The sequence below is a fragment of the Pleurodeles waltl genome, chromosome 9 (genome assembly GCF_031143425.1).
Source record: "Pleurodeles waltl isolate 20211129_DDA chromosome 9, aPleWal1.hap1.20221129, whole genome shotgun sequence".
Classification (NCBI taxonomy): domain Eukaryota; kingdom Metazoa; phylum Chordata; class Amphibia; order Caudata; family Salamandridae; genus Pleurodeles; species Pleurodeles waltl.
In genome coordinates, this window is record NC_090448.1 from 775150615 (window position 1) to 775174658 (window position 24044).

Sequence of the window (24044 nt, forward strand, 5' to 3'; positions counted from 1 at the left end):
CATTCTACTCTGCTCGGTCCTCGTACACTCCACCATCTAATTCTACACTCCACTCTATACCTGCACCCTCCATTGTACAACACTCTATTCTACTCCATGATCCTTGTGTATACCCTTTCGACACAGCAGTCCACTCTACTGTATGAGACCTCTCTCCAGCTAATAACAGTTTACTACCTACGCTATGCCATTGCATTACACTCCATGCTACTCTACTCTATGACACACCAAAACGCTCTATAATACTTTACACTATGCTATGTCACCTCACTCTACTCTACTTCACCGTCTGAGACTTTACCTCACGCTATACTACTATACAATTCACTGTATGCTGCTCCACTGTTTGACACACCACTGTACTTAGTGCAACTCTACTCTACAACACTCTACTACACTGTATGTCACTCTCTGACACTTTACTCCAATGTACATCCTACACTTCACTGTACAACACTGTACTATACTGTATACTACTATAGAACACTCTACTCCATTCTATGCAGCTCTGTGATACTCTAGTCCACTATACAACACTGTATGTAACTTTTTGAATGCCACTACACCCCACTTTACTCCGCTCTACTCCACTACGCCTCTCTATGCCATTGTATTTTTTAACACTGTATGTCAATCTACTCTACCACACTCTACTAACACTGAACTGTACACCACTCCAATCTACAAACCTATACTGGTCTCTACGCTACTCTACTCTACTGTCATCTACAACACTTCCAAATACTGTGTGACACACCACTACATTCTACTGTACAACAGGCTACTCCAATTTTCGACACTTTACTTGACTCTATACATCGCCACTCCACCCTACTGCAATCCATGCCACTGTAGTCTGCGACACACCACTGCACTCTATGACACACTAGCCCCCTCTACTCAATCCCACTCCAAGGTCCTCTGCTCTACTCTGCTATACCACACTTTATCCCACTCTAAGCCACTGTACTATACTCCACTCTGTACCATTCCATTGTTCGACACTCTCCTGCACTGTATGCAACTCCATTCTACAACACTGTGCTGCAATATGTGCCACTCTATGACACTCTACACTACTCTATGCCCATCCACTGTACACCACTGTATAACACTCAACAACACACCCCTCCACTCCTCTCTATGATACACCACTCCACTATATAACACACACTTCACTCTACAACACTCTACAACACTCTCCTCCACTGTACTGTACAACACTCCACCAGATGATACTCCACTCTGGGACACTCTTCTTCACCCTACACCACTATGACACTCTTCTTCACTCTATGTCAGTCTACGACACCCTACGCTACTGTCCAACATGCCAGTCCACTGACAACTAGCTGTTCCACTGTATAGTAGTAGACTCCATTATATGAGACACCATGCCACTACACTTTATGACACTTTACTACACAGTACGCTACACCGCTCCACTCTACTCTAGTCCACTCGACAATATTCCACTCTATGATAACTGACTTTACAACACTCTCCTCCACTGTGCTGTTTGGCACTCCACACAATGACACTCTGTTCGACGACAGTAAGCTCTATGATTTGACATACTTTTTTTTTAACTATTGAAATTCAATGAAAAAAAAAAACAAAGGTTAAAGCTTAGTTATCGTTAGGAAAAGTTTTTCTCCCTATATGCCAAACTTATACTACCCAAACTTTAGAAATTCTAAAGTTATAGTTATAACTTTCATTTACAATTTATCCAGCACCTTCAAATTATTATAAGTAGAGCATCTTCAGACACACTCATTCAACTCGCTAACCAGACAACAGTAAATATAACTCGCCACTTTACCTTTGTGCCACAATATATCTACATAAGTAATATTTTATCTTCCCCATGCTAATGTGGGCTTGGCAAAATGCATCTGGAGCTGCCTGGATCTCATGTCAAACACTATTCAAACAGTATAGTATAATGTATAGACAGAGAGTGTAAGCTTTGGGTGAGTCCCCTTCAGCCATTGCTTTTCATGTGCTGTTCTTGGTTTTCCATTGCTTGGATTGGCCGTCCATCAAGCCCATTGCATGGGTGGTTACACTGTCCCATTTTATTCCTATTAGGTTTGATCAGACATCAAGTAGTCCTTTTGTTAGAATGCAGATCTGAAATGACATATAACTTGTCATTGCGACCCACAGTCTGTATTTTTATATATTTTGCTGACTCAATTACATTTTATTTGCAGATGTATTACTTTTTTGTTTAGGAAGTGTGTGCTGTTTCATTTCCATAGCCTGTTATACATGTACAGTGTTATTATCTAAATGCCTTTGGTATGCATTTGTGTTTCTATGCTGTCTAAGCTATCATGATAACATGTTGTTGGAATAATGTCTTCTTATGGTCACAAAGAGAAGATGTGTGCACACATAGGGGGTCATTACAACCCTGGCGGACAGTGTAAAAGGTGGGGTAATACCGCAAACAGGCCGGCGGGAAAAAAAGGGGAATTACGACCCTGGCGGTAACCGTCAACAAAGACAGCCACTTTAACACTTCGCCCGCCACGGCGGTACAGACAAACAGCGTGGCGGTCACCGCCAACAGACAGGCGGGAGACAAAGTACCGCCCACACTATTACAACACACCAATCCGCCACCTTTTCCGGGGCGGATTCACCGTGGATAAAAACACGGCGGAAACAGCCTTTGCTATGGGAAAACGCTCACCTCAACACACTCCACGAGGAACGACGACTCCATTTACCGGAACTCCAAATACTACCTGCCCTTGTCTTTCTGCTCCTGTACAAACAACAGCAACGTAGGCGCAGAACATACCGGTGAGTACTGGATCTACGACACGGGGAGGCAAAAGTTAGGGGGACACCCACCAAACACCCCCACCCTCGCATATTACAACATACACACCAATGCAGTCAAAAATATCACATTAACAACCCACAATCCCCCTGGAAGAATGCAAAGACAAAGCGAGATCCGTTCAAATATTGTAATATGCCAATATACATGTCATATAAAAATATACTGAATCATATCTCGAAATCTGTCATATTTATATATACAATACAAGAAGTAGTGCAGATATGTACACAACAATGTCCGTGCACCAACAGTCTAAAAATGCATGGGCGAGGCGCACAATAGATACCTGACCAAAATCCGAGAGAACACTGCCGGGGCATCAGATTGAAACACTACAGGCACCTCAGGGGGAAGGGAAGGGGGGGCACCTCAGCCACATGACTGCAAAGCCAGATCCACGACGGGGCTCCATGCCCATTGATGTATCCTGGGGAGTGCAAAGCCACAGTCTCTTAAGTCTTTACAGTGGGTGGGTTGCCCACTGGACCATCCTGGGGAGTGCAAAGCCACAGTCTCTCAAGTCTCTACAGTGGTTGGTTTGCCCACTGTGCCATCCTGGGGAGTGCAAAGCCACAGTCTCTCAAGTCCTTACAGTGGGTGGGTTGCCCACTGGACCATCCTGGGGAGTGCAAAGCCACAGTCTCTCAAGTCTCTACAGTGGGTGGCTTGCCCACTGTGCCATCCTGGGGAGTGCAAAGCCACAGTCTCTCAAGTCTCCCAAGTGGGTGGGTTGCCCACTGGACCATCCTGGGGAGTGCAAAGCCACAGTCTCTCAAGTCTCTACAGTGGGTGGCTTGCCCACTGTGCCATCCTGGGGAGTGCAAAGCCACAGTTTCTCAAGTATTTACAGTGGGCGGGTTGCCCACTGGACCATCCTGGGGAGTGCAAAGCCACAGTCTCTCAAGTATTTACAGTGGGTGGGTTGCCCACTGGACCATCCTGGGGAGTGCAAAGCCACATTGACGCAAGTACATGCAGTTTTCAACTGGTACTGGGTGGGACTGGTGGCCAGACTGGATGAGTCTCCCCGTGAAAGTTCCTGTCCTGTCACTGTCCCAGCTGCACATGGGAGAAGGATGCCTGATGTGGCGGCCTATTCATACCCACACGGTGTTTGCCCTGATCAGCGGTCTTCACCATGGCGGTCTTGGCCTTGTTCAGCGGTGCTTTGCCATGGCTGGCTATGGACTGTTCAGCGGTCTTCACCATGGCGGTCTTGGCCTTGTTCAGTGGTGCTTTGCCATGGCTGGCTATGGACTGTTCAGCGGTGCTTTGCCATGGCGGTCTTGGCCTTGTTCAGCGGTGCTTTGCCATGGCTGGCTATGGACTGTTCAGCGGTCTTCACCATGGCGGTCTTGCCCTTGTTCAGCGGTGCTTTGCCATGGCTGGCTATGGACTGTTCAGCGGTGCTTTGCCATGGCGGTCTTGGCCTTGTTCAGCGGTGCTTTGCCATGGCTGGCTATGGACTGTTCAGCGGTCTTCACCATGGCAGTCTTGCCCTTGTTCAGCGGTGCTTTGCCATGGCTGGCTATGGACTGTTCAGCGGTGCTTTGCCATGGCGGTCTTGGCCTTGTTCAGCGGTGCTTTGCCATGGCTGGCTATGGACTGTTCAGCGGTCTTCACCATGGCGGTCTTGCCCTTGTTCAGCAGTGCTTTGCCATGGCTGGCTATGGACTGTTCAGCGGTAGCCTGAGATGGCGGTTCAGATACTGACATTGGTGTGTGGCATGACGAACTCCACACTGGACATTGGGGTGTGGCATGACGAACTCCACACTGGACATTGGGGTGTGGCATGACGAACTCCACACTGGACATTGGGGTGTGGCATGACGAACTCCACACTGGACATTGGGGTGTGGCATGACGTTCCATCATCGCCCAGCGGGGCTGTGGGATCCTGGTCCCTCCTGGGCACTGACTCCGGCGGTGGTCTCCTGACCAGTGACGATACTCGGGCCCTCCTGGGCAATGACTCTGGCGGTGGTCTCCTGACCAGTAACGATACTTGGGCCCTCCTGGGCAATGACTCTGTCGGTGGTCTCCTGACCAGTAACGATACTTGGGCCCTCCTTGGCAATGACTCTGGCGGTGGTCTCCTGACCAGTAACGATACTTGGGCCCTCCTGGGCACTGACTCTGGCGGTGGTCTCCTGACCAGTAACGATACTTGGGCCCTCCTGGGCAATGACTCTGGCGGTGGTCTCCTGACCAGTAACGATACTTGGGCCCTCCTTGGCAATGACTCTGGCGGTGGTCTCCTGACCAGTAACGATACTTGGGCCCTCCTGGGCACTGACTCTGGCGGTGGTCTCCTGACCAGTAACGACGGTGCTGGTGGTTGTGTCTGGACCGCCGGAAATGATGGCGCACTTCTCCGCCGTGACACTCACAACAGGCTGGGCAGACTTCCTCCGAACCTTCCCCACCTTCTTTGGAGTTACAGCTGACTCACCAATCGCCTTCGATCCCATTTCACTTGTTGTCCCACCAGGAGTCTTGACACGGTCCCGTCGTCCACTCTCCAATTTCGGTGCCTTTACAGGGGGTGGGCTGACAGTGCCTTGGCTCCGGGTCCTACTGCCTGCCCTGGTGGACGGTGCACTCCAAAAACCTGGAACACGCACCACTGGTACTGGAGGCTTTTTGGCTGAGGCGCTACGACTGGACTGATGAACTGGAGGGGGGCGTGGGGGCGAACAGGTCCATTTGACAGAGGGACAGTTTCTGACGGACACTGGGATGGGTAGTTGGAGGGGGTCTGGGAGTGGAGGTAGAGGAGGTGGTTGTAGGAGGTGTCACTTTAGGTGTTTTGGGTGCAGGTGCAGGTCCTGGAGGCTGTCGTGAGGTGGATGGATGTTGGGTGAGTGATTGCCGGCGTTTGTGTACTTTGGGAGGGGGCGTCACAGACACACTGGGAGAGGACACAGGGGACGTGTAAATGGCAGTGGAGGTGGTGAGTGCAGGTGAGCGGCTTGTGGTGCTGGGTGTTCTGGTGCGAGTCCTAGTGCCTGTAGATGTGGTGCATGCAGGTGTGTGTGTGTAGACGACACTGGGAGGGAGGAGGGAGAAGAGGAGGAGGGGGACACAGTGGAGACAGTGGATGTTGCTGTGTCTGTATGGGTGTGATGCTTGTGTGAGTGCCTGTGGTGTGTGTGGTGCCTATGTTTGCTTGAGCTACTTTTGGGTGTTGACTTGTGTGCCTGCTGGTCTGTAGGTGTGCTTGGGATGGGCTGGGGTACAGAGGATTGGGTCTGGGTGAAGGAGGTTGGAGGGGGAGGCTGGACACAGGGACAATGGCTGCCATCAGTGCTGAAGCCAGAGATTGTAGGGTTCGCTGAAGGACAGCCTGACCAGAATGAATGCCTTCCAGGAATGCATTACCGTGTTTCAACTCTCGTTCTACACCCTGGATGGCATTCACAATGGTAGACTGCCCAACAGTGAGTGACCTGAGGAGGTCAATGGCCTCCTCACTGAGGGCAGCAGGGGTGACTGGGGCAGGGCCTGAGGTGCCTGGGGTGAAGGTGATGCCCACCCTCCTGGGTGAGCGGTCACGGGGCACACGCTGAGGGGCTGCTGGGAGGGCGGTGCTGGTAGGGGAGGTGGCGGCTGTACCTGTAGAAGTGGGGCGCACAGATGGTGCCGCCACCACAGGGGAGCTACCATCGGCGGACGAGTCCGTGTCGCTGGTTGGTGATCTGGTGGCCGACGTGAAGCTCCCCTCGCCCTCCGTCCCACTGTTGAATTCAGAGTCTGTGGTGTGGCCCTCCATGGCCATGTGGGATGCAGCTCCCTCGTGCTCCGGTGCCACTGTACCCCCGCCTGTTGATGCTGATGTACAAAAGGACAGGGAGAGCAGGAAAAGGGGGGAGACAGAAGAAAGAGAGTTTTAGTGCAAGGCATACCGCTACCGTTGGCGGACAAGACAGACGCGGCAGCCCCATGCATTACGCCGTGCTCCTGACCTCTGCACATGCTATTTCTGGGATATGGCCTACATGGCAATGGTAGTAATCTGCCCACATGGATGGCAAAGGGGCAACTATACATCAACTTCCCTCTGTTTTGAGCTGGGGTAGAGTGCCACATGGCCTACATAATGGAGGGGCCTTGCCTACCTAACTCGCCCTGGCCTAGGGACACCCACAACCCACCACCCCCACCCAGACACCTCCACTGCACGCAAAGTCCATATGATGAGGTAGTACTCACCCCCTTGTGTCTGCTGTGATGTCCTTAAGTGCCCATCCAACTCCGGGTAGGCCACCGCCAGGATCCGGAACATCAGGGGGGTCATGGTGCGACGGGCACCCCTCCCACGTTGGGAGGCCATCCCCAGCTGAGCCTCCGCCGTCTTCTTGCTGCAGCGGTGAATATCCTCCCATCTCTTACGGCAGTGGGTGCCCCGTCTCTGGTGGGCCCCCAGGGTCCGGACTTCCTGTGCGATGGCACGCCAAATGTCCCTCTTCTGGTTGTCGCTGACCTACATGACATGCACAAGGAAAGAGGCCAGTCATTACCTACTGCACCGTCGTTGTGATTGGCCCCCTCCCAACTCTATCCCTGTGGCCCATTCATCCCCATGCATAACTGTTCCATGTACTCTGCCCCCTTCCCTCATCCACCCAGCCCTCTCCACCCAAGCCTAGCCCATCCAACGTGCTCCCTGTGTACTAACCTGTTGGTCTGGAGGACCGTAGAGTAGCGTGTACTGGGGGAGGACCCCATTCACAAGTTTCTCCAACTCCTGTGCAGTGAAGGCAGGGGCCCTTTCCCCAGACGCAGCAGCCATCGTCGCTTCCAGACCGAGGTCACAGCAGCACTAGCAGTGTAGGTCCTCTCCTGTCGAAGGTCAGGTATCTAGTGATTGAAGAGATAGAAAATGGTGGTGACGTCTGCGGCGGTGACGTCCGCGGCGGTGCGCATCATCACCGGCGGCGCACCTGTTCATTGGCTCCTGGGACCCATAGGGTCCAATGTTAACCAATGCAGCATTGCGCCGCGATCTACGAACGCCTACCGCGACGGTGTCCAACGCCAGCGCAGTTACCCCACAATCCCATTGTCCCAGTTTAGAGGTCAGGCAGCCGCCATTACAGGGGCCCACATGGCTTCAATTACTACTGCGTCACAAATACCGAGGCCTACACTCAAAACCTTTCCCGGATGGGTTAATTGTCTGTTGTAGTCTTGTGTGTGACTGTGGGTACATACCTGGAGGAATGCTTACAGTTTCTTCACTGTTGTCCTTCTTAGGCACCGTCAGTCAGGACATATTGGAAGATGGCGGAATCCGTCGGTGTACCGACCGCTGGTGGACCTGTTGACAATGGAAGAGCGACATGTCATCGTGACCTACCGGTTTGACCGTGCCACAATCCAGGAACTATGTACCCAGTTGGAGCCAGACCTGATGTCACCAATCCGCCATCCGTCTGGAATCCCCCCTGACGTGCAGGTGCTGTCAGTGCTGCATTTCCTTGCAAGTGGGTCTTTTCAGACAACAGTGGCCATGGCATCAGGGATGTCCCAGCCTATGTTTTCCAACGTCTTGTCCAGAGTGTTGTCTGCCCTGCTGAAACACGTAAGGAGATACATCATTTTCCCTGAGGTGGAGGATTTGCCTACAGTGAAAGGTGATTTCTATGCCCTTGGACATATCCCCAACGTCATAGGTGCCATTGATGGGACCCATGTAGCTCTGGTCCCCCCCCCGCAGGAATGAACAGTTGTACAGGAACAGGAAGAGTTATCATTCCATGAATGTCCAGATGGTCTGTTTGGCAGACCAGTACATCTCGCAGGTAAATGCTATGTTCCCTGGCTCTGTGCATGACGCCTACATCCTGCGGAATAGCAGCATCCCTGATATGATGGGTCAACTCCAGAGGCACCGTGTATGGCTATTGGGGGACTCTGGTTACCCCAACCTGTCATGGCTATTGACCCCAGTGAGGAATCCCAGGACCAGGGCAGAGGAACGGTACAATGAGGCCCATGGGCGGACTAGGAGGGTGATCGGGCGGACCTTCGGCCTCCTGAAGGCCAGGTTCAGGTGCCTCCATATGACTGGTGGATCCCTATTCTACTCACCGAAGAAGGTGTGCGACATCATCATCGCCTGCTCCATGCTCCATAACTTGGCATTGCGACGTCAGGTGCCTTTTCTGTAGGAGGATGATCCAGATGACGGTGTTGTTGCAGCGGGGGAGCCTGGGGAGCCTGTGGACAGTGATGAGGAGGAAGCTGATGAAGATGAAAACGACAACAGGGAGTCAGTCATACAGCAATATTTTCAGTGAGACACAGGTGAGTACATTTTCATGTTTCACATATTATTAACTTTCACACGCCTACCTGTGAAGGTGGTTGTTCCACCTCTTCCTGATGTCCTCCCTATTTCTTGGGTGCTGTCCCACAGCGTAGACCCTGACGACTATTCTTTGCCATAGCTCCATCTTCCTGGCTATTGATGTGTGCTGTACCTGTGATCCAAATAGCTGTGGCTCTACCCGTAGGATTTCCTCGACCATGACCCTGAGCTCCTCCTCGGAGAAGCAGGGGTGTCTTTGACGTGCCATGGGGTGGTGTGTGTGGGATGGTGTATGTGTTGATGAGTGTGTTGAGTGTAGTGGTATGTGGTGTTTTGTGCGTGGGTGTTGTGTGGGTGATGATGTAGTGTGCCTCTGTGTGATGGGGTTCTCTATTCTGTGCTGTCTCTCTCTGGCCTTCTCTCAGAAATTCTGGTCGTAGGGGTTTGTGTGTGATGTGGGTGTGTGTTTTATATTGTATTGGGTGTGTGGGAGTGGTGTGTGTATGTGTATCAGGTGTGTGTATTTCGAAATGTCCAATGTGGCTGTGTTTTGGAGCTGTGTGTGTATTTTGAGCGCGGCGGTGTGCACCACCAATGGAATACCGCGGTTGAAAGACCGCCGCGTGGATTCGTGGGTCGTAATAGCATGGGCGTGTTTCTGTTGGCGTGGAGGTGGAGGATTTGTTTCCGCATGTGTCTCGCTGACCTTTGGTGTGACGGACTTGTGTGGGTGTCTCAATTTCGGCGGATTCCGGGATGTGTGTCATTATAGCTGTGGCGGTCTACCGCGGCGGCGGCGGCGGCGGTGTATTGGCGGTCTTCTGCACGGCGGTAAGCACCTTATACCGCCAAGGTCGTAATGAGCCCCATAGGCTTTCTAAAATATGTTACAAGCATACTGACCTTCGTCAAAAGTATTTATTACACTAAATGTTGTCACATACGCTTTCTAAATTCATCAATTACAACACAAACTTCTGACTCCTTTTTATAACAGTCTTAACACTTCTCTTGAGGGTACAGCTTAACTCTACAACTGCTAACTGTTAAGCAAAGAAAACCTACTCCCAGCTGAAGACAACACACACAAAGTCGCAGAAATAATAGCATACACCTGCCCTAATTTAAAACCAGAACGGTTAACTTTGCCTGTGCTTACTCCTTTTGTTAGATCGATGGAAGGGAAATCTCCGTACTACCTACATGATTATCACTAACGTCCAGCCCGCACTCAGCTACATGCTGTGAGCCTAGTTATACGTTTATCTAATGCCCTGCATTATTACAAACTCTAGGCCTGTCTATTTCTCACTGCCTGTCAGACTGACGTAAATAGTTATCTTCTGTCCGGCAGCTCAAATTCTATGCTTGCTTCTCTGCCACTGCCTGTCAGGCTTGAGGGGTATTTACAGTTCAGACGCCAGGCCTCCCTCTCTGTTAAGGTCTTGTTGTGTTCAAGGGCATTTCCTACCCAAAAGCACAAACCGCAAGGCCTACCTTCCTGCCTCTGGTTGTTATACTGTGTGTATGGGTATTTCCGCCCCTTGAAAACCAACACAGGTCCTCCCTCCAGCAGCACCACCTCTGTAAGGCTGATGTCATAGGTTCCCCATCCCTCTAAAAAGAAAGCGCTAGTCTTCCTAGCACCCCTCTCTGTCTGCTTCATTGTCTCCGAGGCTGGAATGATGGATATCCCCTGACCTGAACTACATACAGATGACCGGCCGTGACCCCCTCCTTCCTCCCGTCTGCGAATCTCCTTCAGTGATGGATCTCTCCTGCTCCACGGTGCACGCAGCGAGCCCCCTATGAATCAAAACCTGCTGCAGTGTCTTTAAGAGGCATTAGCATGTTTTAATCAGCAGGATGGGGGACGCCATGATGGATTCACCTCAGCTGGCAGGGAATCGCTATCTAGGGACATGGTGGAAGGAGAGGAGGGTGGACGGCGCACACACAATGAGCAGTGGGAAGGAAGAAAGAGAGAAGAAGAGATGTCATGGAAGGGCAGAGGCACGATAATGGAGGGAGTGGCGAAAATGGATGGAGGAAGGAAAAAAGGGAAAAGGCAATAAGAGCAGTAAGAGAGAATTGGGCGGGAATGGAATGAAGAGTGAGTAAGGAAGGAAGAGGAAGGAACGAAGAAAGTGGTGAAGAAAGACGAAGGAAGGAAAGGAATGCAGGGAGGAAAAAGGCAAGGTCGAAAGAGAAGTATGGCAGAAGGTACAAGGAAGAGGTTGAAAAAACGACAAAGAAGAGAGGAGAGAAGGAAATGAGAAGGTAACGGCAGCACGGAAGGAAAGAAGGGTGGAGGTCGGGAAGGACCGTTAGATGAAGAAAGGCTCAGAGGGATGGGGAGAGGGAGAAAGGACGCAGCAGTAGCACCTGTGTCGCTTCTGCCGCCAAGGGAGACCGGCAGGAGTGAAAGGAGGGGGAGATAAACGGGAGGAAGAGGGTGAGGTGGCTGGGAAAGTAGAGAACTATTAAATGAGATAGCCGGATCAATACACCAGAGATAAGGAAACGATGTGGGGACTGAAGATAGGACAGCAAGGGCTCGACAGGTAAGCAGGAGACATTAATCTCTGCGGAAGAGCTGTCAACCCACCCTCACCCCATCCACGGTTTTATGCAGAGGCTGGCGGCTTCCAAACAGCAAATTATCCTAGGGGGCAGGCGCCCAAACCTGGGTTAAGGAAAATGTATTTTCCAAATTGCATTTACCCCCACACAGCTCACACCACACACTGCATTGTCTTTAGGCTTATATACCAAAGGTTATTATTCGCCCAAAGTCAGTGGTACTCCTTTTACTGACATAGGAAGGATGAAAGGCCTAATCCCCTCTGCCGGAATTAGAAACGGCGACACGCAGGTTACACACAGCTCTCTGCAGCGCACCCACAGCCCACTGAGCCGCATCACTGTGTGTCTTTCAGGGCAACCAGTAACTGTGCCTAGCCATCCTGTCGCTCCCAGGCCCATAGGTAGGGCACGCTTTAGGGAGTACGCTGGCTTGTTTCGACTGAGGCTCAAGTCACTTCCTCGGTTTTGTTCTCCTTCACCCAACAGTGCAACCAGATGAAGGATGCCCTGGAAGCCGTTATCCCCGACTTCCCACTCAGGAGCCTGAGGCAGTCTGAAGCTGTGAAAGAGGATACCGCTTGGGGTACCTCATTTGGATATCATCGTGGGCCATTGGAGTTGTGTAAGGGAGTAACAAAATGGAATACTAAGATTGGGAGACTGGTCCAAAGTTTAGGTATTGCCGCTGAATCTGAACCCCCAAATTCCCAGTGTGCTTCTAGTGGGATCCTGAGAGGGCAAATAATTGGAAATGTGGCCTCCACAGTTTTACACCATGCCCCAGAAGTGATCTGCACAACTGGCCAGAATATGTATGCCTCCTAAACATTGAAGCTATAACATAGAGGTATACAAATATAGAGGACAACATATCGAAGGGTAAGTATAGATTTTCTATACCTAAATCCATATATACCTATCTTTACGATCATCGCCGGTTTTTGAAGAATGAGAGCGGCGCGCCGCACCGGACGCTGATCTCAGGGGGGCGCTGTGTTTAGTAATAATTTCCGAAATTTGCGATTTAAAAGCACCGGCTGAAAATTTCCTTGTGCGTCCAGCCTTCAGGAAACAATTAAAATGTCAAGATACCTCTTGTGATTAATGTTCCTGCTAGGGAGAGAGATGGGAGTTTTGCCTAGTGTTAGCTTTAACTCAAGATGAAGTAGCATAGAGGGTTAATATGTCTGCTGCAAAAAACAGAACTATGGGGCATATTTAAGAAAATTGGCACTGCACACAGGGCAGCGCCACTTTTCTTGCACCCCTTAGTGCCCCCCCTAATACCACCATGTGTGCGTCATATTTAAAATACATCGGACCATGGCGGTAGTTAGGGGACTAGCATAAGAATTTTTTAATGCAAGTCCGGCGCGTTGCAGGATTAGCGTAACAAATGTTTACGCTAATCCTGCAAAGCACCCAGAGGCTCATTGTAACCAATGGAAGCCTCCTTTTAATGCCTGCACTGAGCAGGTGCTAAAGGTGCTGGAAAAAAATGATGCAAAGAAATCTGACAGATTTCTTTGCGCCATTTGTTTGCCCCCCCTAACGGGGGATGCCTCCTTTGCATACATTATGCCTGGAGCAAGCATAATGTAGAGCAAAGGATTACAAAGTGATGCAATGCATGCATTGCGCCACTTTGTAAATATGGTGCAGCGTATTTGACCTTCTAAAAAAATGAAACTAATGTGACGTTAGAATGGCACTAGGGGCTCTTAAATATGCCCTTATGGGGCATATATTTAAAAAAGTGGCACTGCACACAGTCCTATGCCACTTTTCTTGCGCCCCTTAGCGTCCCCCCAACACCACCATGTGTGCGCTGAATTTAAAATACTGTGCACCATGGCGGTAGTTAGGGGACTAGTGTCAGAATTTTTGACACTAGTCTGGTGCTTTGCAGGATCAGCGTAATTTTTTTTTATGTTAATCCTGCAAAGCACCCAGAGGCCCATTGTAATCAACGGAAGCCTCCTTTTAACGTCTGCTCTGAGCAGGCATAAAAGTGCTGGAAAAAAATGACGCACAGAAATCTATCAGATTTCTTTGTGCCATGTGCTTGCCTCCCCCCTCCCCAAAGTGGGGAATGCCACCTTTGCATACGTTATGCATGCGCAGGCATATGTAGCGCAAAGGGTTACAAAGTGGAGCAATGCATGCATTGTGCCACCTTGTAAATATGGCCTTCTAACGCTACATTAACGTAAAAAAATGACACTAATTTAGCGCCAGAATGGCGCTAGGGGCTCTTAAAGTGCCCCTATATTTTATGTGGATAGCTGAGTGGATTAGTAAAGCCAGCCATTATAAGTCCTTTAAAACACATGAATGTTTGTGAAAGGGGAGCGATGGAGAGATGAGGGGCACATTTGCCAGGTGGTAATGAGTGAAACCGAGGAGGACGTCATGGGCGGGGGGTGCCAAAATAAACTGTCGCACAGGGTGCCACCAGTCCTAAAGCCGGCCCTGTTTACGAACATATGTAGCTTCAGCGTACATAGATGAGGAATTAGGAATAGCAAATATATAAATCCTCTAAGTACACTTACCTATTAATATTTTGGTCTTTGATATTTTGTCTGCGATATTCTTGTATCACGATATTCATAACCTCGATATTCAGAGGTACATTCACAGAACAGATGCGATCCAGAAAGATGGACAGAAAACTGCAGTCGAGGCCCTGAGAAGTGAGAACAATATTCCAGGTGTGACTTACTGGCTACTATCCTGTGAATGATGCATACACAACTGTAAGTAACTGGCAAATATTACCTCACTTGATTCTTTAGTGGTAGCACAATTTTTTTTCTGTTATATCTCTACCTGTGTCCCTTAACTTTCCTCATTTATTCATAATTACCTTCACACTGTTGTCTTAATCTGAGCTCGGACAGTATAGCATACTCCATATACTTCACTGTATTGGGTCATGTTGTAAAGTGACCCTTTTTGGATGGTCACCCCCCTCTTCTGCCTGTCAGATGCTGTGGTTTTTGACCTGTTAGTGTATTGAGGCCTGCTAACCAGGCCCCAGTACCAATGCTCTTTCCCTTAAACTGTATGTCGAATTGCATAGGCCAATTGGCATGCACCTGACCACCCCTGTAAGTTCCCATTAAATGGTACCCAGGGTATGGGCGGTAAAGGAGGTACCAGGGCTGCAGCACTGATAGTGCTACTCTGAGTACCCCAAGTAAAAGTGAGACTTCAGAGCTGCCCAGTCAGCCTGCACGAGCAGCCTGCTGCTTGAGTGAGACTCTGCCTACACCAGGTGCAGGCAGAGTCTCTGTTGCTGCCCATGAACAGGTCAGTCCCCATCTAAGGCAGGGTGCACTGTTCCATGAGTAAGGGCATATGTGCAGGAGCACATATGCCCCCGTGCTGACATTTAAAACGTGATGCTGGCCAAAATAACCGGCGGTCCATTGGATAACATGGGCAGGCATCTGACACTGCTTAGATGTCTAGCTCTGCAATGGCCCAACCAAATCCTTTGTGTTTGGTACAAACACAGTGCTTTTTAACCCTGAACATGATACCCATGTTTAGGTTTAAAAAGCCGATGCCCAGGTGGCACCCTTAGCGAGTGCACACCAAGTTACCGATTCCTGTACTGTTTTGACAGACTCTCCTGAGCCTCTGTCACCACAGACAAGAGTCTGACCTTCTGCTGGTGGTGTTAGCACCTTGGCAGGACAAAGAACAAAGGGCCTGGGCAGGAAGGCGGTAACACCTTCTCCATTCCAGGCTGGCTAGTGAGATTAACATCAAGGCGGATAGCCTCAAAGGCTTCCCCTGCCTTCGATGTGCCCAGAGCTGTTGCCTCGGTGGAAAGCAAAGTCCTTACCGACCTGCTCAGCTAGGCAGGCAGGATATTATCTATGCAGGAGGCGTGCTCCTCCCTCAAACTAGCCACACTTTTGAGGTGGGCTAGGGGGTCTGCATAGCCAAGGAAGGGTTCTGCCATCTTGGCAGACCCTAAAAACAGTGTGTTCTGGGTAGAAAGTGACATATTCCTCACAGGAAGTCGTCACTGCAGGGGCAGACTAGCCGCAGGGACAGTAGCCCATTGGCCACTGTCCCTCACACCCTTAAACACTCCCTAAACCATGATTTAAGGGGCTCTCCTGACAACAGAACTCTGATCTTACCTGGAAAAGAAGGAAAAAGCACAAAGAGACGTCTGCACCGACAGGACTTGGACCCCGGACCCAGCGTGAAAAAGAGGACACAGAGTGACCTAAAGGGACCAGCACTGGAACCGAGCGCCAGAGGTGCTGGAGGTGAAGACTCATTAGACCCGAACAGAGAGACTCCCCTGACTGTTGGCACCACTCCTCTGTAAATTGTAGGAGAAAAGAAGAGTATAGATCGATGAACTGTAACCAGACGGGCTCTGAGAGCCTGAGCCCAAAGAAACTCAGTGTCCAGCATTTAAGGTGTGGGAGTGAAGCCTGTGGCAAATTTAAAGCCTCTTCTCCCCACCATATAACCTCCAGCCACCAGAAAGCCCGTGGAACACCCTTGCAGCTACCAAGGCTTGTCTGTTGCCTACTGGGAAACCGACAGCCACACAATGTTCACCAACTCCAGAGCACCTCCTCCCTCCCCCCACCAGCATATGGACGGATGTCGCCAGCAACCCCCCCCTCCTGTGGGTTTGCAGCCTGAAGGAAGTGACTTCGACTGGAGCAGCAAAGCGTCTTCGGCACAACCAGCCTGGTGACTGACAGCTAGGAGCTACCTCTGCACTCGGAACCACAGGACCAGGTGGTGAAGATCCAAGCTTTAAACCTGCTCCTGGCTCCCCAAAGACCTCTACATCCGAGGGTAGAGTGCAAGTCCACCCCCAAGTCCAGTTTTGCAACAGAGTGCAAAACGCACCAGCCATTGCGGACCGTTCAAAATCAAAGACACCCAGGTCACCTCTTCAACCGGACTCCCTGGGCAAGGTAACAAAAGTCTGACCATTGAATCTTGGTCTAGTTCCCTGCAGAACCTAAGTTCCCATGGGTTCATTGGAAGCCTAAAAGTGCCCGAGTGCACACTACTATTTTCCCCATTGACTTCAATGAAAGCCCTTTAAATCTACAAATTACTGTATTTTCTAAAGACTTAAAAATTCACAATTCCGGTTGTACAAAAGCTACAAAATTCATTTTGGTGTTTAAATTAAGATTAAAATTTAATCTATTTTTCAAAATTGGTGTCGGATTTCTTTTTAGTTGTGTCATTTACTTATCGTCCATGTTAGTAATGTGAAATGCTTTGTACACGTTCCTCTAAGTAGCCTGACTGATCTTTGCCACACTACCAGGACTGAGCTAGGGTTTGCTGAGAGTGATTCAAAGTCCACTACGGGGTATTATGTTGGTATTCCATGGTAAGACTACCTAGACATACTATATAATAGCTTCACCTTGATACAAGTCGTACCTGTACAGAAAACCTTTTGGTCACAAAATTAATAACTTTGGTGTATTGGATCTTAGCTATCACCTTCTAGTGAACTCATCCAGATGTTTTTAAGTAAGCATATTCTTCCCATCTATGTTTTCAAACCCACAGAAGTTACCTAAAATCTCAGAATCGCATGGCAGTCTCTCTAACGAATGCAGGTTTGGGCACTCCTTCTTAATACCCTTTCATAAAGATATGTAATTTCATAACAATGATGTAAAAGTAGGGATCAAAACAAGTAAATATGTTCCTCAAAAACATTACAGAACCCGACTGTCCATTGCTGTAATGGTTCGTGAAAGGCCTGCCACCCAAAGTTTCAATAAGCAGAGTATTGCAGCAGATACATGCCCAAGCTCCAGAAAGTGGATGAGTGAGACCAGATCAGAGAAACGATCCAGCAGGGAAGATTGTTCTGATGCGATCAGGGCCTGTGGCATACGGCAATAGCCCAGAGGTGAGCAGCAGCCCTATGATGATTGCTGTAATGGGATGACGATAGACTTCTCCTTAAGGAGGGCGCACATATTCTCCCCAGATTGGATGGAGAGCGACAGTAGCTCCTAGAACCCAAAGGGAAGATGTCATCTGGACTTAGCTCGCATCACATGACCTGTATATAATAGCTATTCAGATGGAGGAAGTTGCACTCACATCCAACCCTACATGGCCGTAATGTCTCTAGTATGGATTTCAATAATTCTATGGGAATTTTAAGTATCGTCACCAGAAGCAAAATGTCATAGGCCTTTCTGATCAATTAGCCTGACCTTGTGACGGAAGTAAACCCTGATGAAAGCTGGCCCATTTTTACTCCTCAGCAGCACAACTAAAATGAGCCAGTTGAAAGCACCTGGAAAGACAAAAGGTTATCTAATGAAGAACCTGTTGCATTGCCCTACCTCTGCTAGGCCTGCATCTGGATACAATAATCAATGGGGTTGATGGATGCCAATAAGTAACAACACTGACACTACTTGACAACAGTTTTAATGGAGAAAGCAAGTTAGAGACTGGACAAGAGTTACCTCAAAATTATGAAATACTTTATGGGTCACGAATTATTAAGAATAGAGCTGGCTCATGCTATTTTTAATACAAAATAGGTTTGTCTATTAAGCAACACTCAATTGACTTAAGAGGATTATTTCTTGAATGGGGATTATTGCAATAGCATTTTTTGTACGGAGTAAGCTCATATCTTACATAACTTTATTTTGCAAATTGGCCATCAATGCTGTTATATCAAATGAAACGTGAGAAATCAACAATTATCTTTTCTTCTGTTAACAAGGTACATATAGATGCTGCTCTGGCAACCTGCTTTTAGCTTTTACATTTTGACCCCAACGTGAATTCCAAAGATTTGGCTTGGCAGCTAGAGCTGCTTGGATGTCCAGAGGAAACACCAGTGGCATTGCAGGTTTTTTCCTGGATGATGTTTTCAGGACAAAGAAGACGTTCTGAAAGTTTAACTTTAGGAATACTAAAAACAGCCATCTTTGCATTTTTGACAAGGCAGGCATCAGGATATTGATGTCATTTCTTGAGGCAATGTTCCAACATCCTATGCATATTATGGAAGGCAACCCTCCACAGTTTCAAAGCAACCTCCAACACCTCTGTCTAGCAACATAATACAAGATGGACACGACTGAGCGTTGAGGCTTTCCATATGTGAAAAGTGGTGGATTCAGGGTAGACATTTTAGGCTTTATTCACGAAGGTAAACTTACACTTTTGGTGCAAGGTTACTATGGGGGTCATTACAACGTTGGCGGTATAAGGCGATTACCGCCGTGCAGAAGACCGTCAATACACCGTCGCGGTAGACCGCCACAGCTATTATGACACACATCACGGAATCCGCTGAAATTCAGACACCCACACTATACCGCCACATCAAAGGTCAGCGATAAACTGGCGGAAACATATCCTCCACCTCCACGCCAACAGAAACACGCCCATGCTTTTACGACCCACGAATCCACGCAGCGGTCTTTCAACCGCGGTATTCCATTGGCGGTACACACTGCCTCGCTCAAAATACACACACATCTACAAAACACCGCCACATTGGACATTTCGAAATACACACACCTGAGACACATACAAACAACACTCCGACACACCCAACACAATATAAAACACACACCCACATCACCCACAAACCCCTACGACCAGAATTTCTGAGAGAAGGCCAGAGAGACAGCACAGCTATTGACAACCCCATCACACAGAGGCACACAACACCATCACCCACACAACATCCACGCACAAAACGCCACATACCACTACACTCACCACACTCATCACCACATACACCACCCCACACCTCACAGACACCACCCCATGTCACGCCAAAGACACCCCCGCTTCTCTGAAGAGGAGCTCAGGGTCATGGTGGAGGAAATCGTACGGGTTGAGCCACAGCTATTTGGCTCACAGGTACAGCACACATCAATAGCCAGGAAGATGGAGCTATGGCGAAGAATAGTCGACAGGGTCAACGCAGTGGGACAGCACCCAAGAAATAGGGAGGACATCAGGAAGAGGTGGAACGACCTACGGGGGAAGGTGCGTTCCACGGTCTCCATGCACAACATCGCAGTGCAGAGGACTGGCGGCGGACCCCCTCCTCCTCCCCCACAACTAACAACATGGGAGGAGCAAGTCCTGACCATCTTGCATCCTGAGGGCCTCGGAGGAGTCGTTGGAGGAACGGACACTGGTAAGTCAAATCTTAACTATCTCATCCCCCACCCTACCTGCAAGCTATCACACACCCCCACCCTCACACCCTCCCCATCACCCCAAATCCTCACTAATCTACCCATGACACCAACCACCCATCCCAACACCAAGCCCTGCATGATACAACTAAGCATAGGCACCCCTCACTAAAGCATGCTCACTGCACACACCCAGAACACCCCCCAAACCCTCATCACACATGCCCCACACTGGAATGCTAGCACCGGGGTACATGCTCACCCACCTATTGCACACCATGACACACACACACGTGCAATAATCATGTTCTTATACCCCTGCAGGAACCCGAAGGACCGTCACCACACCAGAGGGTCCAAACAACACCACTCCACCCCCAGAAGAGGCCCACAGTGACAACAGCAGCTCTGCCCTACTGGATCCTGATGACCAGCCCGGACCATCATGGGCCTCAGGACAGTCGGTTCCCCTTGCCCAGCCACAGCCCAACACCGAGCTGCCACCCTCTGGTAACACCAGCACGGCACCCACCCAGCGGGCCCAAACCTCCCTACCCAGGACAGGTCAATCAGCGGTGTGTCCACCACTACAGGACACCCAGGCTAACCCACCACCCCAACAACAACAGGGACCTGGGGGCAGTGGTAGTGGGCACACGGTCCAGGGGACAGAGGCACAGGAACACCGGGGAACTGGGAGGGCTGCTGTGCGACAGAGGGAGGACAGGCCAAGGGAATCAACTCTCCACGAGGCCCTCTCCTCCATCATGGGAGCATACCACCACTCCCAGGAGACAATGGCCACGGTCCTGGACAAGTTGCAGGAGACCCTGCGTCTGCAGGACGAACTGTATTTGGGGTTCAGGGAGGAGCTCAGGACCATCAGCTCCGCCCTGGGCACCATCGTAGGGGTGCTGACGGACATTCAAAAGACCTTGAGGGACACCGTGGCACTCCAAGGGGCCCCTGACACTAGCCAGGACGACGAACTGCCCACCACCTCCGCCGGCGCTAGTGGACAGGACGCCCGCCACAGGACCACCACACCAGCACCCCATCCCCTGCAGATGGACAACCACCACGCAAGCGGGCCCTGAGATCCAGGAACAGGACAGAGCAAGATGGCAAGACCCCCGCCAGGAAATAAGACCACCCTTATTGTCCCCCCACTGCCCCACTTTGTCACCCTGTCCAGATTTGAACTGCCCCAGCTCCACTTCCAATGCCAGATGGGCAGTGCACCTGTGAGACTAATAGACTGGACTCTGCCATGGACATTCCTCCACCATCACCCATCCCCAGTTTACAACCTTCCTTGATTTTTTTATCACTTAAATAAACACCCTTGAAAGCCAAAGAAATCTGGAGTCAGTCTATGATTTGGAACTTTGTATTATCAATTACAGTGTCATAATGGGTTACCCATTGTAAGGCTAATATACCAATGTCACACATCACAAGCCCTTGAAGGATGCAAGCAGTTGACACGTAGGTAACCACACCTGTGAAACTGAAATGGAAGGGTACAACTCAATTAACAAATAGTGAGTGAAATGGAGGGACAGGATAGAGGTAGACGTGTGAAAGTTAATGTAATGTTAAACCAGAAAATGTTCTCACCTGTGTGTCACTGGAAATATTGCTGTATGACTGACTCCCTGTTGTCGGTTTCTTCATCCTCAGCTTCATCCTCATCACTGTCCACTCGCTCCACAGGCTCCACAGCTTCCACAACACCGTCATCTGGATCATCCACCTGCAGAAAAGGCACCTGGCGTCGCAATGCTAAATTATGGAGCATGGAGCAGGCGATGATGATGTCGCACACCTTCTTCGGTGAGTAGAATAGGGATCCACCTGTCATATGGAGGCACCTGAACCTGGCCTTAAGAAGGCCGAAGGTGCGGTCGATAACCCTCCTAGTCCGCCCATGGGCCTCATTGTACCGTTCCTCTGCCCTGGTCCTGGGATTCCTCACTGGGGTCAATAGCCAGGAAAGGTTGGGGTAACCAGAGTCCCCCAATAGCCATACACAGTGCCTCTGGAGTTGACCCATCATATCAGGGATGCTGCTATTCCGCAGGATGTAGGCGTCATGCACTGAGCCAGGGAACATTGCATTTACCTGCGAGATGTACTGGTCTGCCAAACAGACCATCTGGACATTCATCGAATGATAATTCTTCCGGTTCCTGTACACCTGTTCACTCCTGTGGGGGGGGACCAGAGCTACATGGGTCCCATCAATAGCACCTATGACGTTCGGGATATGTCCAAGGGCATAGAAGTCACCTTTCACTGTTGGCAAATCCTCCACTTCAGGGAAAATGATGTATCTACTTACGTGTTTCAGCAGGGCAGACAACACTCTGGACAACACGTTGGAAAACATAGGCTGGGACATCCCTGATGCCATGGCCACAGTTGTCTGAAAAGACCCACTTGCAAGGAAATGGAGCACTGACAGCACCTGCACGTCAGGGGGGATTCCAGTCGGATGGCGGATCGGTGACATCAGGTCTGGCTCCAACTGTGTACATAGTTCCTGGATTGTGGCACGGTCAAACCGGTAGGTGACGATGACATGTCTCTCTTCCATTGTCAACAGGTCCACCAGCGGTCGGTACACCGGAGGATTCCGCCATCTTCTCATATGTCCCAGCTGACGGTGCCTGAGAAGGACAACAGCGAAGAACCTGTCACTATTCCTCCAGGTATGTACCCACAGTTACACACAAGACTACACCAGACAAAACCCCTTCCTGTATGTGTGTTGAGTATAGGCCTAGCTATGTGTGACGCAGTAGTAAATGAAGCCATGTGGGCCCCTGAAATGGCGGCTGCCTGACCTCTAAACTGGGACAATGGGATTGTGGGGTAACTGCGCTGGCGTTGGACACCGTCGCGGTAGGCGGTCGTAGAGCGCGGTGCAATGCTGCATTGGTTAACATTGGACCCTATGGGTCCCAGGAGCCAATGAACAGGTGCGCCGCCGGTGATGATGCGCACCGCCGCGGACGTCACCGCCGCAGACGTCACCACCATTTTCTATCTCTTCAATCACTAGATACCTGACCTTCGACAGGAGAGGACCTACACTGCTAGTGCTGCTGTGACCTCGGTCTGGAAGCGACGATGGCTGCTGCGTCTGGGGAAAGGGCCCCTGCCTTCACTGCACAGGAGTTGGAGAAACTTGTGAATGGGGTCCTCCCCCAGTACACGCTACTCTACGGTCCTCCAGACCAACAGGTTAGTACACAGGGAGCACGTTGGATGGGCTAGGCTTGGGTGGAGAGGGCTGGGTGGATGAGGGAAGGGGGCAGAGTACATGGAACAGTTATGCATGGGGATGAATGGGCCACAGGGATAGAGTAGGGAGGGGGCCACTCATATTGACGGGGCAGTTGGTAATGACTGTTCCTCTTTCCTTGTGTATGTCATGTAGGTCAGCGCCCACCAGAAGAGGGACATTTGGCATGCCATCGCCAAAGAAGTCCAGACCCTGGGGGCCCACCAGAGACGGGGCACCCACTGCCGTAAGAGATGGGAGGACATTCGCCGCTGCAGCAAGCAGATGGCGGAGGCTCAGCTGGGGATGGCCTCCCAACGTGGGAGGGGTGCCCGTCGCACCATGACCCCCCTTATGTTCCGGATCCTGGCGGTGGCCTACCCGGAGTTGGATGGGCGCTTGAGGACATCACAGCAGACACAAGGGGGTGAGTACAACCTCATTCTGCGGACTTTGCGCGCATTAGAGGGGTCTGGGTGGGGGAGGAGGCCTGTGGGTGTACCTAGGTGTAGTGCTTTCCTCTTATCTAGTTTCTAAGCACTAACATAACACAACAGAAATGCACTTCTGAGGTCAAAGAAGACTTTTATTGTTGTTAATTCTTCCCCAACCACAATATTTTATGTATGACGAATTAGTAGCTTTCAAGTCCGCGTTAATCAAACAAAATATATCAGTTTGCAATATACACAGCAGGTTATATTTATAAGATATTGAATGCAAAGCAAAACAAATACTTCACCGTGTGGGAACTATTTACAGCTACATCTTTCTAAGGTCTGCAAGCTGATG